A 10,707-nucleotide genomic window follows, 5' to 3' on the forward strand; every position below is an offset into this window, starting at 1 on the left:
ACTCTTTGTTTGGCTGCAGCTCTCAAATGTTTGTTATGCCATATGTTCTGTATGCTATCTAACATTGCCTTTTCCCCCAGATGCGCTGGTCCATGTATAGTGTTTATTATAACTTGAACCATAGCATCTGGTAGTAGCCATACTGCTCTCTCAGGTGTCATCCAACCCTGGTCTGTAAGGACCCCTCCTTTTTCCTTCCATTCTAGCAGTTCCTGTGGTGTGGTGTGACTTTGGACATCCTGGATGTCAGAAAAGGGGTCTCGTATTGCGTATTGGCGGTGTAGTGTATTCAATTCTGTGTTCGCCGCCTGTTTGGCTGCATTGTCTGCGAAATCATTTCCTTTCGATATTTCATCTGTTCCTTTTGTGTGTGCCTTACATTTCAGCAACGCTATTTTTGTTGATAACTGGCTAGCCTCCAAGAGGGCAGTGATGAGGGCAGCATATTGTATTTTGGACCCATGTGATGTGAGAAATCCCCTCTCCCTCCATAATGTGCCGAAATTGTGTACAACCCCGAAAGCGTATTGAGAGTCAGTGTAGATGTTAACTGATTTTCCTTTTGCCAAGTGACATGCTCGTGTTAGTGCTACTAGTTTGGCTGCTTGTGCTGACAGTATCTCTATTTTGTGTGCTTCCAAAGTGCTTATACCATTTGTGACGGCATAAGCTGCTGCCAATTTTCCAGTGGGGAGTCTCATGCAAGAACCATCAACAAAAAGTGTCATCTCTGCCTCAGGGAGGGGTGTATCTTGTAAATCTGGTCTGAGTTTGGTCACTAAATCAATTGTATCAATACAATCGTGAAGTTGTTCAGCAGAAGAGCTAAGTGGCAACAGTGTTGCTGAGTTTAAAATGTTGCATCGTCGGATCTCAATGTGTGGCTGAAAAAGTGTCATCTCGTATCCTGTGAGTCTGGCTATTGTCAAATGATGTGTTTGCGTTCTGTTTAGGAAAAGTTCAACAGCATGTGGAACCTGGACTACCAGATGATGTCCTAGTACGATAGTGTCACTCTGTCTAATGGCTTGTGCTGTGGCAGTCACTGATTTGAGGCATGCAGGGAGTGCTTGGGCCACCGGATCTAATGTGCTGGAAAAATAACCACATGGTCTATGCCTGTCAGCCTGAAGTTGGGTCAGGACCGACAGGGCTGTACCTGAGCTTTCTGTTACAAATAAGGTAAAGCCTTTGGTGTAATCAGGTGTTGCCAACACTGGGGCTTGACACATAGCCTTTTTAAGAGACTGAAAAGCTTGTGTGTGTTCATCCGTCAGGGTAATTTTGGGGTAGCGCCAGCTTCAAGTGTTGTCAGCTGCACTAATGGTTTTGCAATGAGGGCAAATTGTGGGATCCACTGTCTACAATACGAGGTAAGGCCAACAAAAGCTCGGACTTGTTTCTGTGTTGTTGGCTGTGGCATTTGTTGTATACGTTGGATGCGTTCCTGTGTAAGCTGCCTACCCTCCTTTGACAGCAAGTGCCCTAAGTATGCCACTTGCTGCAAACAGAATTGGAGCTTACCAGGGGAAACTTTATGGCCATTCTCAGCTAAGAATTTTAGTACCAACAATGATGCTTCAGCACAGGCTGGATCAGATCTGGCCGTAATGAGGATGTCATCAACATACTGCAACAATGCAGTGTAAGGGGGCATTTCAATAGTATCCAATTGTCTTTTTAACGCTTGGCTATATACACTTGGGCTTTCGGTGAAACCTTGGGGAGCTCTTGTAAATTGGAAGCTTTGTCCTTGTAGGGAGAAGCCGAAAAGGTATTGGCTGTCTGGATGAATGGGTATGCTGAAAAATGCGTTTTTAAGTCAATTACAGTAAAATGTGTCGCTTCTGCATCTATGGCTGTGAGTAACGTGGAGATGTCTGGGACCACGGGGTGTTGGGAAAAGACACATTTATTAAGTTCTCTCAAATCCACCACTAGTCTATAGACAGGGGGTGTTCCAGTTCCACTTTTTTATGAACTGCTAAAACTGGGGAATTACAAATATTAGAAACTGTTTCTTTAACCACACCTGACCGTATTAGATCCTGAATAATTAACATTAACGCTTGTTCAGCTTGAGGTGGAATTTTGTATTGTCTAATGCGTGGCAGTTGGGCTCCCTCTTTCAGTGTAACCTTGTGAGGTGTTATTTCCATACATCCTACTGTGGTGGAGTCAGTGGCCCAAAGGGTGTGTGGCAAATCTTTCAAACGTTCGTCCAATTCTCTACTGGTGTAGTGGCTTTTAAAATCTCGTAGGAATAATCTAACATCCTTAGGTGAGCAAACAATAACAGCTCCTAATTCTTTCAATTTCTTGATACCAAGTACATTTTCTGGACATGATTTTGTCAATATAAGATCTGTGGTTGTCGTGAGGGGACCAACCTGTAAGGGCACTGGTTTTGACGTGACGTTTGTCACAGGCTGTCCGGAGAAACCCAGAGAAATACTTTTTGAACCCGAGAGAGGAGCCTCTGGGACCTCTTGATGGCTTATTGTTGTTTTACTGGCCCCAGTGTCTAGTAGAAACTTTCTATCCTCCCCAAGAAGTCGGACCTCTACAAATGGACCCTTCTGATCTACTGGGATGGGGATTAGGGGCAGTTTGTCATCTTCTCTCCCTGGGCAACATCATGAAAAATCTGGGTAGTACTCAGTATAGTCATCATCTCCAATGTACATTTGGGTCATTTGTGCTGTCGGTGGAGCTGGAGGTGCTGTAGTGCCTTGTGGGGCACTCTGTTTTGGCTGATATGGACGGGGCTGTGTCTTACCAGTGGCCAAATTGTGTTTTAAGACAGGACAGTCTTTAACGAAGTGTCCCGACTTTTTGCAATAATTGCAAGTACTCTTCGTGTTTGTCTGACTACCTAGTGTCTGTTGGCGCTGGGGTACAGTCTGGGCCACTAATGCTTTCATCTTTGTGTCTTTCATGCGCTTCTTATCATTTTCTTCTTCATCCCTAATGCGGTTTTGATGGTATTGTAGCATTTGTAACACCTGTGGCGGTGTATGAGCTTGCCAGGTACTCTCTACCTTCAGCACTCTTTCCCTTATAGCTGGCAAGGCGTTGTCTACTAATTTGGAAACAAACAGATGCGGGTAAGCTTCGCTTGTCGGTGTGAGACCGCTATTTACCGCAAAACATTTTTCAAGTCTTGTGTAATAATCTCCTATGTCTTCACCATGTTTCTGTTTGCAGGAGGAAATGGCATCCCAGTCCTCCTTTTTCACTGTCAATAACTGTGGTAACACCTTCAAAATAGTGCCAGGGAGTGCCTTGAGTTTGTCTCCTATACCTTGACCTGCTACCCTAGTATTTTCGTCATTCTGAAGTTCGGTCCATCTAATGTGTTCGCCCGCCACCTCCCAATCTTTCTCTCGTAGTTTGTCATATGTACCCGAGGGCAACAATAATTTCAGAATTGCTGTGATATCAGAAAGAGTATATGTTCCCATCATTAATACATCTCCTAATTCTTTGAAAAATCCAGCAGGGTCCTTTGAGTGAGGGGGAACCATCTCTTTCATTCTTAGTAATTCGAGTTTTGTCAAGGGTACATAAATAAAGACGCGTTGTAACACGCCATTTGCGTCAGCTCTGGGGTGAACCTCCCTCATGGGGAAGTGGCGTGTTTGAGGAAGTTTATTAACCGGTCCACAAGCATCAGTGAAAGATCTATATTCAACCGCTTTCTGGTATTCCTGTTTAAAATCTATGAATCTGTTGAGAAAGACTGAGCCATTGTACAGGAATATGTTATCAGCACAGTCTGACAGAAAATCTTCTAGTCTTGGATCATGTTTTAAAAAGGTGTCATTGAGAGTGATGAGATGCTGTACCATGTAGAGACTCGCTAATCTTTGATGTGGGCGTGGTAAGGCTAGAAAGAGTTGGGCTATGAGATCATTGTCATATATTTTATATTGAGAGACCCATAGGGTCGCAGTTCTGGCTATTTCCTTCTCCTCCGATGTAAGCGGGGGTTCCTGGTCTAGCCAGTCATCTAATGCTACTACCGTGGCTTGAAACAGGTCATCTGGAGACGGCCGTTCTGGATGGCCCTGGAGGAATGTGAGGGGTGGGGATCGTGACGTGGAAATGGAGCGTCTTACTGGTAGGGCTTTTACAACCGGTAGTGTTATGTTTTCCTCACCTCTGTTCTCTTCCTCCTCAGTCTGTACATTTTGCCAAGTACGTGTCAACTTACGGGTGAACCTATCAAGTGCGTCATTTACCAAACCTACATCGGTATGGTCAGAAGTTGAGTCCAGTAACTCATAAAATGACGTGGGTACATCTTTTCCTCCCACTTGTAAGTGTTTAATAAAACAACAAATAAGGAACCGATACATGTGTACATCAATCGCGTAAAGTCTGCTTTTGGTTAATCTGTTAACAGCCTTAGAGTCTTCCCCGGTACGGAGAAACTCGGAAGCTGCCTCAAGGAGTGGGCTTATAGCAGGTAAACCCTTAATCTCTATCCATGAATCGCGAAGTATTTTTGTTATTCGGCCAGCCTCTCCAGTGGTACTTGGGGCCGGATCATAGGGGCACTCGAGAATCGTGTCCCATTTTGCTAGTCCCTCTGCACCTTCGTTATCTCTAGGTCGTGGTTGGACTTGTTCGGCATTCAAGGGCTGTTGTGGAGGTGCCTGAACTATTGGGGTATCATATGGAGGCGGGGTATCCAAGAGGAAAGTGGTGAAAGTATCCTCTGGAAATGGGGCAGTGGGTTGTGTCTTAGGTGAGACGGTCTCCATCTGCGAGGAAGTATTGGGTAATATAGGATAGAGACCGGTGGAAACGGCTAATTGTTCCCTATTATTCCTTTCATTTTCTAGTTCTCGTCCTATTTCTTGTAATTGTTCATTCCGAACCTGTTCTGACATTCTTTTACTCTTTTCGACTTTGTTCAATGCTTTCTTCCTGCCTCCTATGGGCTTCTTTTCTCCATATTTCGACCGCGTCACTTTGTGACTGACGGACCTTTCTTTTCCACAACTGTTCTTCTAGTTTCAGTACACATTCCATGTCAAAAGTCCCTGTCTCGGGCCACCTATATTTACATTCGAAATCTTTAGTGTAATCTGCCCATAAATCACAATAAACAATTGCCCCAATGCCATGTTTTGTATACATGAAATGTCCTGGAGTATCCCGAGGAGGGAGGGGAATCTCCTTCTCGAGAATACTTTTTCTAGTTCCCATCTTACGTATTTTCGAAAAAATAGGCATGATGGCAGACTTTCTATTAAAAATAGATATAAGAAACAATAAAACATATATCTTTACCGTACCCACAAAAGTTGTGGGTCCGCCTTTATACTTTCAGCAGTACTCACCGAGAAGCCAACTAGAAGGCCTGTTGATCTTGAAATGCGCGCAGCTTCTAAAACGGGGCTCACAAGACCTCGGACTCGTCTTCTTCACGGGTTGGGCTCTGGGTCTGGACGTTCCGCAATCTTCCTCTACGCCTCGTGTGGATGACGGGCCGCAGTCGGTCCCCCCCCCTTCTTCTCGAGGGAGTTAGCAGGAATTCCCCGCTTCTGTGCACTTTGAAGTCCGTCGAAGGTCAGGAGGAGGCAGTACCGGGTCCGATATCGCCGGCGCGTGGGGGAGAGGGAACGTCCCTGTTCAGGCGCCAGAAATGTGGTAAATAATTTAATATTACCTTGTCTCACAATTTCTATATTAGTAAAATACTTTAAATTAAGTAAAGAGAGGAGTTCGTGGTATTCGAGTAAAGAAGGGTTTATTCAATAACTCGAGTTAAGGGAGAGCTCCAGCACCAAGCGGGTACAGGAGTGGTCTGATGCTTTATTCACATAGCAGAGTATTTATACAGTTCAGGCAGTAGGCAAAAAGAAGAAGAAGAAGAAGAAGAAGAAGGAAGTGACAAACCGTAATTTCCAAACAGATGTGTCAAGGTATGGGCGTCTCTTGTGTCTCGTGAGAGTGCATGCAGTGTGTCGAAATGTGCTCCCTTCAGTTGAGGGTCCTTCCTCAGTGTCGAAATGCTCTTTTCAGTTGAAGGCCCTTTCTCAACCAGGGATTATTTCTGGCTTATAGTCAAGAACAGGAACGGTCTCTTAAAACAGGAACTATCTTGTTGGTTTCTCGGAATTGACAGAGCCACAAGAATGTGTGGTCAATGAACAGAGGGGCCAGGTGCAGGGTGTCTTGCCCGTGGGTTTGGAGACAAAATGGATGACACACGAAAAACGAGAAGGGTACTGTCTGAATCAAAATGGCGGACAGGCGCAGAAGGGAAACGATGGGGCACAATTTCCAATTTTATTTCCTCAATTCACATAGAGGAAGCGGTCCCTGGTTCCACTTTACCAATGCCTCTCCACCCTTTCTGAGAATCAGAAACAGATCAGGGGTTTGCAACTATAGATATATTCTCAAAGCATTGATTCACTGCATGACAAACTGTAAACAAAAGATGGACTCCCATATAAGCCTCCTTTCCTGTGTGATTTGTCCTGGGTTCTAAACAGCATTTTGCGAGTTGGATAGAATTTTCCATTCTTCCATGGTGTGTTTTGTAGATTGTGAGCTGCGATTTTGCAGTCACAAATAATTACTTTGCTTAGCAACTGCAAAAATGCTTTACTATCCCTTAAGAATAAGCATGTAATAGAGTATCTGCAGAACCATACCCAAGTATGATTAATACTTTAGAACTTTTGTAATTCCCCAGACAGAAACTTCTGGTATGAGGGACTTTAGCCTACAGCCCCCCAAATCATTGTTAAATGTGTCTGAGATATGTGTTGTGAATGACTCGACTCACTCAGTGAGTCACACCCTTCAGATATACTAAGGCCTCGAAGCCAAGTGCCCCATTTTCTTTTATCCTTGTGCATCAAGATTGCAATTACAAATCTGAGAAGATCTATGAAGAAATGACAAATATGGTCATAGAAAATATACCTTGTGCTGCATCATTACATACTAATAACAGCATGTCAATGTTTGAAGTTAAAATTTCAAATTCCAAAGGATATCCGAGTCAGCATTGACCCATCCACGTTCCTGCCTATTTCCCCACGACTAATATCATTCCAAACCATAGTAGAGGAAGAGGCACTAGGGATAGGGTCAAACCTTTTACCATGGCCGTAGGACATTGCACCACGACATGCATGAAATCTATTATCACAACGTTCCTTCTGGACCGCACGTGTGCGTTCAGTGCCTCATGCTTGCAAGGGTCATTCCTTAAACCACTTACTCAAGCTCTGCTAAAAACACCAGCAGCAGTGTCAGAAAGCAAAGGGAAACCAGTTGAAAGGAACTGAGTACAAGAAACATACATTATACACAGAAATTTACCATATTTCTTTTCTAAACTTAACAAAGGGAAGTGGGCCAGGCATGTGACCTGGTTCGCGAAGTGCTTGATGGGCATCCATTAACAACCAAAACACAGGAGCCATCTAACGATCTATCATCTGTCTTGAAGGAATCACAATAAACCCCATTCTAGAAGATTAGAACATGCAAGCTTAAGTAGCAACTACTTGTGGCACCAAACAGAGGGGCTTCAAAGAGATAACTGAACTACAAAGGATTGAAAGCAGCTTCTTATTATGCAAGCTGCGCATAAGCCCGGGTACAATGATGGAGGCTCTAAAGATAGAACTGGGCCTTCATGGTACTGAGTCTGAAATCTACCTAAAGCCTGTACTTTACGGGGTTTGGACAGTATATCTAAAATCACTTTCTGACCTCTTAGCCAACAAAGACTCCATTGTCTGTGCCACATTCAACAAATTCTAAAATAAAACAGGTATGTGGAGTGTTGGGATTGCCCTAGTTTAAAAAATAAATCCAGCTCTTCCATCACTAAAAAACATTATTGAGAGAATCTACTATTGTTGTGCTATAAAAGTGCTGGGAGTCTCTTAAAAGTAAGTCTTCCAAACGTTATGAACCATATATGGACCAGATACCTCCAGAGGCAAAGACCAGTCTTTAAATTAAATGCACATTAGGTGTTTTACTAGTTTTAACATACACAGAAATGGACTAAAAACAATGCTTTTGTGATCCTAGGTGGACCAGAGACATTTTTTTTAAAGTGTTTTATTGTAACATCTGCGGGTGACACAGCCATACACCTACAACCCGGAGGCCGGTGGCGTGTTCAGCAACCTTCCACAATATGAAAACACAGCCATTAAGCCGACATCTCTGAAGCTCGGCGGCACCTTGAACTTATGGAGCAGCATCATAGCGTGTCACACAGTCAGAATCTTGTGCACTAGTGCGTGCTGCCAACACATATCACATTATAATCCCTGAAAGCATCAACAAGAACATCCCCCACCCACCCCACCCGGCGACCCCACCACCCCCCGAGACCACAATGTACAGACTCCTAGCAGCAGATTGAGTTCTCTTATCGAAGCAACACAGGGTAACCCACGTCCATGTTAACTACAGTCCATCAGTCCAGCTGTTCACTTCGCGCCAACAAGTATTCCCTCAAAGGAGCCCAGATGTCTTTGGGACGAGACACAGTTGGCAGCTCCTCCTGAAACAGTTCCAGCTGCTCCTGGCAATACACCATGTCTTTTAACCACTGAGACGCACAAGGGTGTCGGCGACCATCCCAAGTGAACAGTACCCGCCTTTTGGCCAGCAGCAACGCCACTCTCACAAAGCGGCCCGCAACACCCTTCACACCCGGCACATATCCCAGCAAGCACACAAGCGGCGTACACTCCAGTCTGCACCCCACCATTGTGTAGACCAGTTCCAGCACAGCCACCCAGAACGATTGTACAGCCCCACACTGCCAGGCAAAATGCAAGAAGCCCGTCCTCCCGCCCACACCTCCGACAACAGTCAGATTCACTGAGTCCGAGTCTGTGGAGTTTCTGCGGGGTGTGGTATGTTTGGTGTATGAATTTCAAGTGGATAATACGAAGATTGCAATTAGGCGACAAACGACCTGTCACCATACAGATTTGTTCCCATTCATACATCGTAATTACCGGCTCCAGTTGTCTGTTCCACCTTGCCAGACTTTTATCCTCTGGATATATCGTCTCCTCTTGCACCGCCCTGTACAGCCTGGTAAACAGGTGTTTCCGCGAGGCGACGACCAGCACTAGCTGTAAAGCCTTTGACATGGGCGGTTCCTCCGGGAAGCAGGTATAATGGTCCCGTACCGCTCTACCCAATCTGTAACAAACCTATTGAAACAGCGGGTGGGATTCAATACATACTCCGAACAGAGACATTTCATCGTTTTATGCTGCAATGTATGAAGACTCGTGATAAGGAAGCAATTGCTGCACCCCATTTTAGAAGTCTAATGTAAGACTCCCATGAGGTATGCTTCCCTCTCACTTAGAGAGCATATTTCTCTTGGTTGCTTAACATAGATCTGGCGTGGAATGCACAAGATATAGATCAACTTAGTTTGTGTTTTAACTTGGGAATTGACTGATTAACTGTCGGATTATTTTAATTCATGGTTTTCATTGTCTCACTTTAGACAGTTGTAACATTTTTGTACAGCGACTGCCCAGCAGGTCAAAAAAACTGGACATGCTCTAGACCATAGGTACTCACAAACTTTCTCTCGGGGGGCAAATTTACAGTTTGGTTTGTGTCCGAGGGCCGCATCGGTTGGGGGGCGGGGTCAGTGGGGGAGGGGGGGGGGCTAGAGCAACAACATAAAACTGACCATGAGGTTGATCATAGGTCCCTGCAGCGGACGCCTTTGTCCACTGAGCCGTCCCAGCATACACACATATCTCTCTTTCTCTCTCGGTCTCCCTCCCTCTCTCTAGCTCTCTCTCCCTCTCTATAGCTCTCTCTCCCTCTCACCCTCCCTCTTTCCTGTCTTCCTCTGTCTCACTCTGACTGTCTCACTCCCTCTCTCTCACTCCCTCTCTCTCCCTCCCTCCCGTTCCCTCCCTCTCACTCACTCTCCGTCTCACCCCCTTTCACTCCCTTTCCCTCCCTCTCCCTCCATTTCCCTTCCTTTCCCTCTCCCTCCCTCTCACTCCCGCTCCGTCTCCCTCCCTTTCCCTCCCTCTCACTCCCTCTCCGTCTCCCTCCCTTTCACTCCCTCTCCGTCTCGCTCCCTTTCCCTCCCTCTCACTCCCTCTTCGTCTCCCTCCCTTCCCTCCTTCTCCCTCCATTTCCCTCCCTCTCCCTCCATTTCCCTCCCTTTCCCTCCTCTCACTCCCCATCTGTCTCCCTCCCTTTCCCTCCATCTCACTCCCCATCAGTCTCCCTCCCTTTCCCTCCATCTCACTCCCCATCAGTCTCCCTCCCTTTCCCTCCATGTCATTCCCCATCAGTCTCCCTCCCTTTCCCTCCATCTCACTCCCTATCAGTCTCCCTCCCTTTCCCTCCCTTTCCCTCCTTTTCCCTCCCTCTCACTCCCTCTCCGTCTCCCTCCCTTTCCGTCTCCCTCCCTTTTCCTCCCGCTCCTTCCCTTTCCCTCCCTCTCCCGTCTCCCTCCGTCTCCCTCCCTTTCCCTCCCTCTTTCTCCGTCTCACTCCCTCTCCCTCCCTGTCCGTCTCACTCCCTCTCCGTCTCACTCACTCCCTCTCCCCTCTCCTCCCTCTCTCCCTCTCACACACTCACCCTCTCACTCATTCTCATCCGCTCACTCCCTCACTCTCACTCCCTCTCACTCATTCTCACTCCCTCACTCCACTCCCTCTC

The sequence above is a fragment of the Lissotriton helveticus genome, chromosome 1_2 (assembly GCF_964261635.1).
Source record: "Lissotriton helveticus chromosome 1_2, aLisHel1.1, whole genome shotgun sequence".
NCBI classification, from domain to species: domain Eukaryota; kingdom Metazoa; phylum Chordata; class Amphibia; order Caudata; family Salamandridae; genus Lissotriton; species Lissotriton helveticus.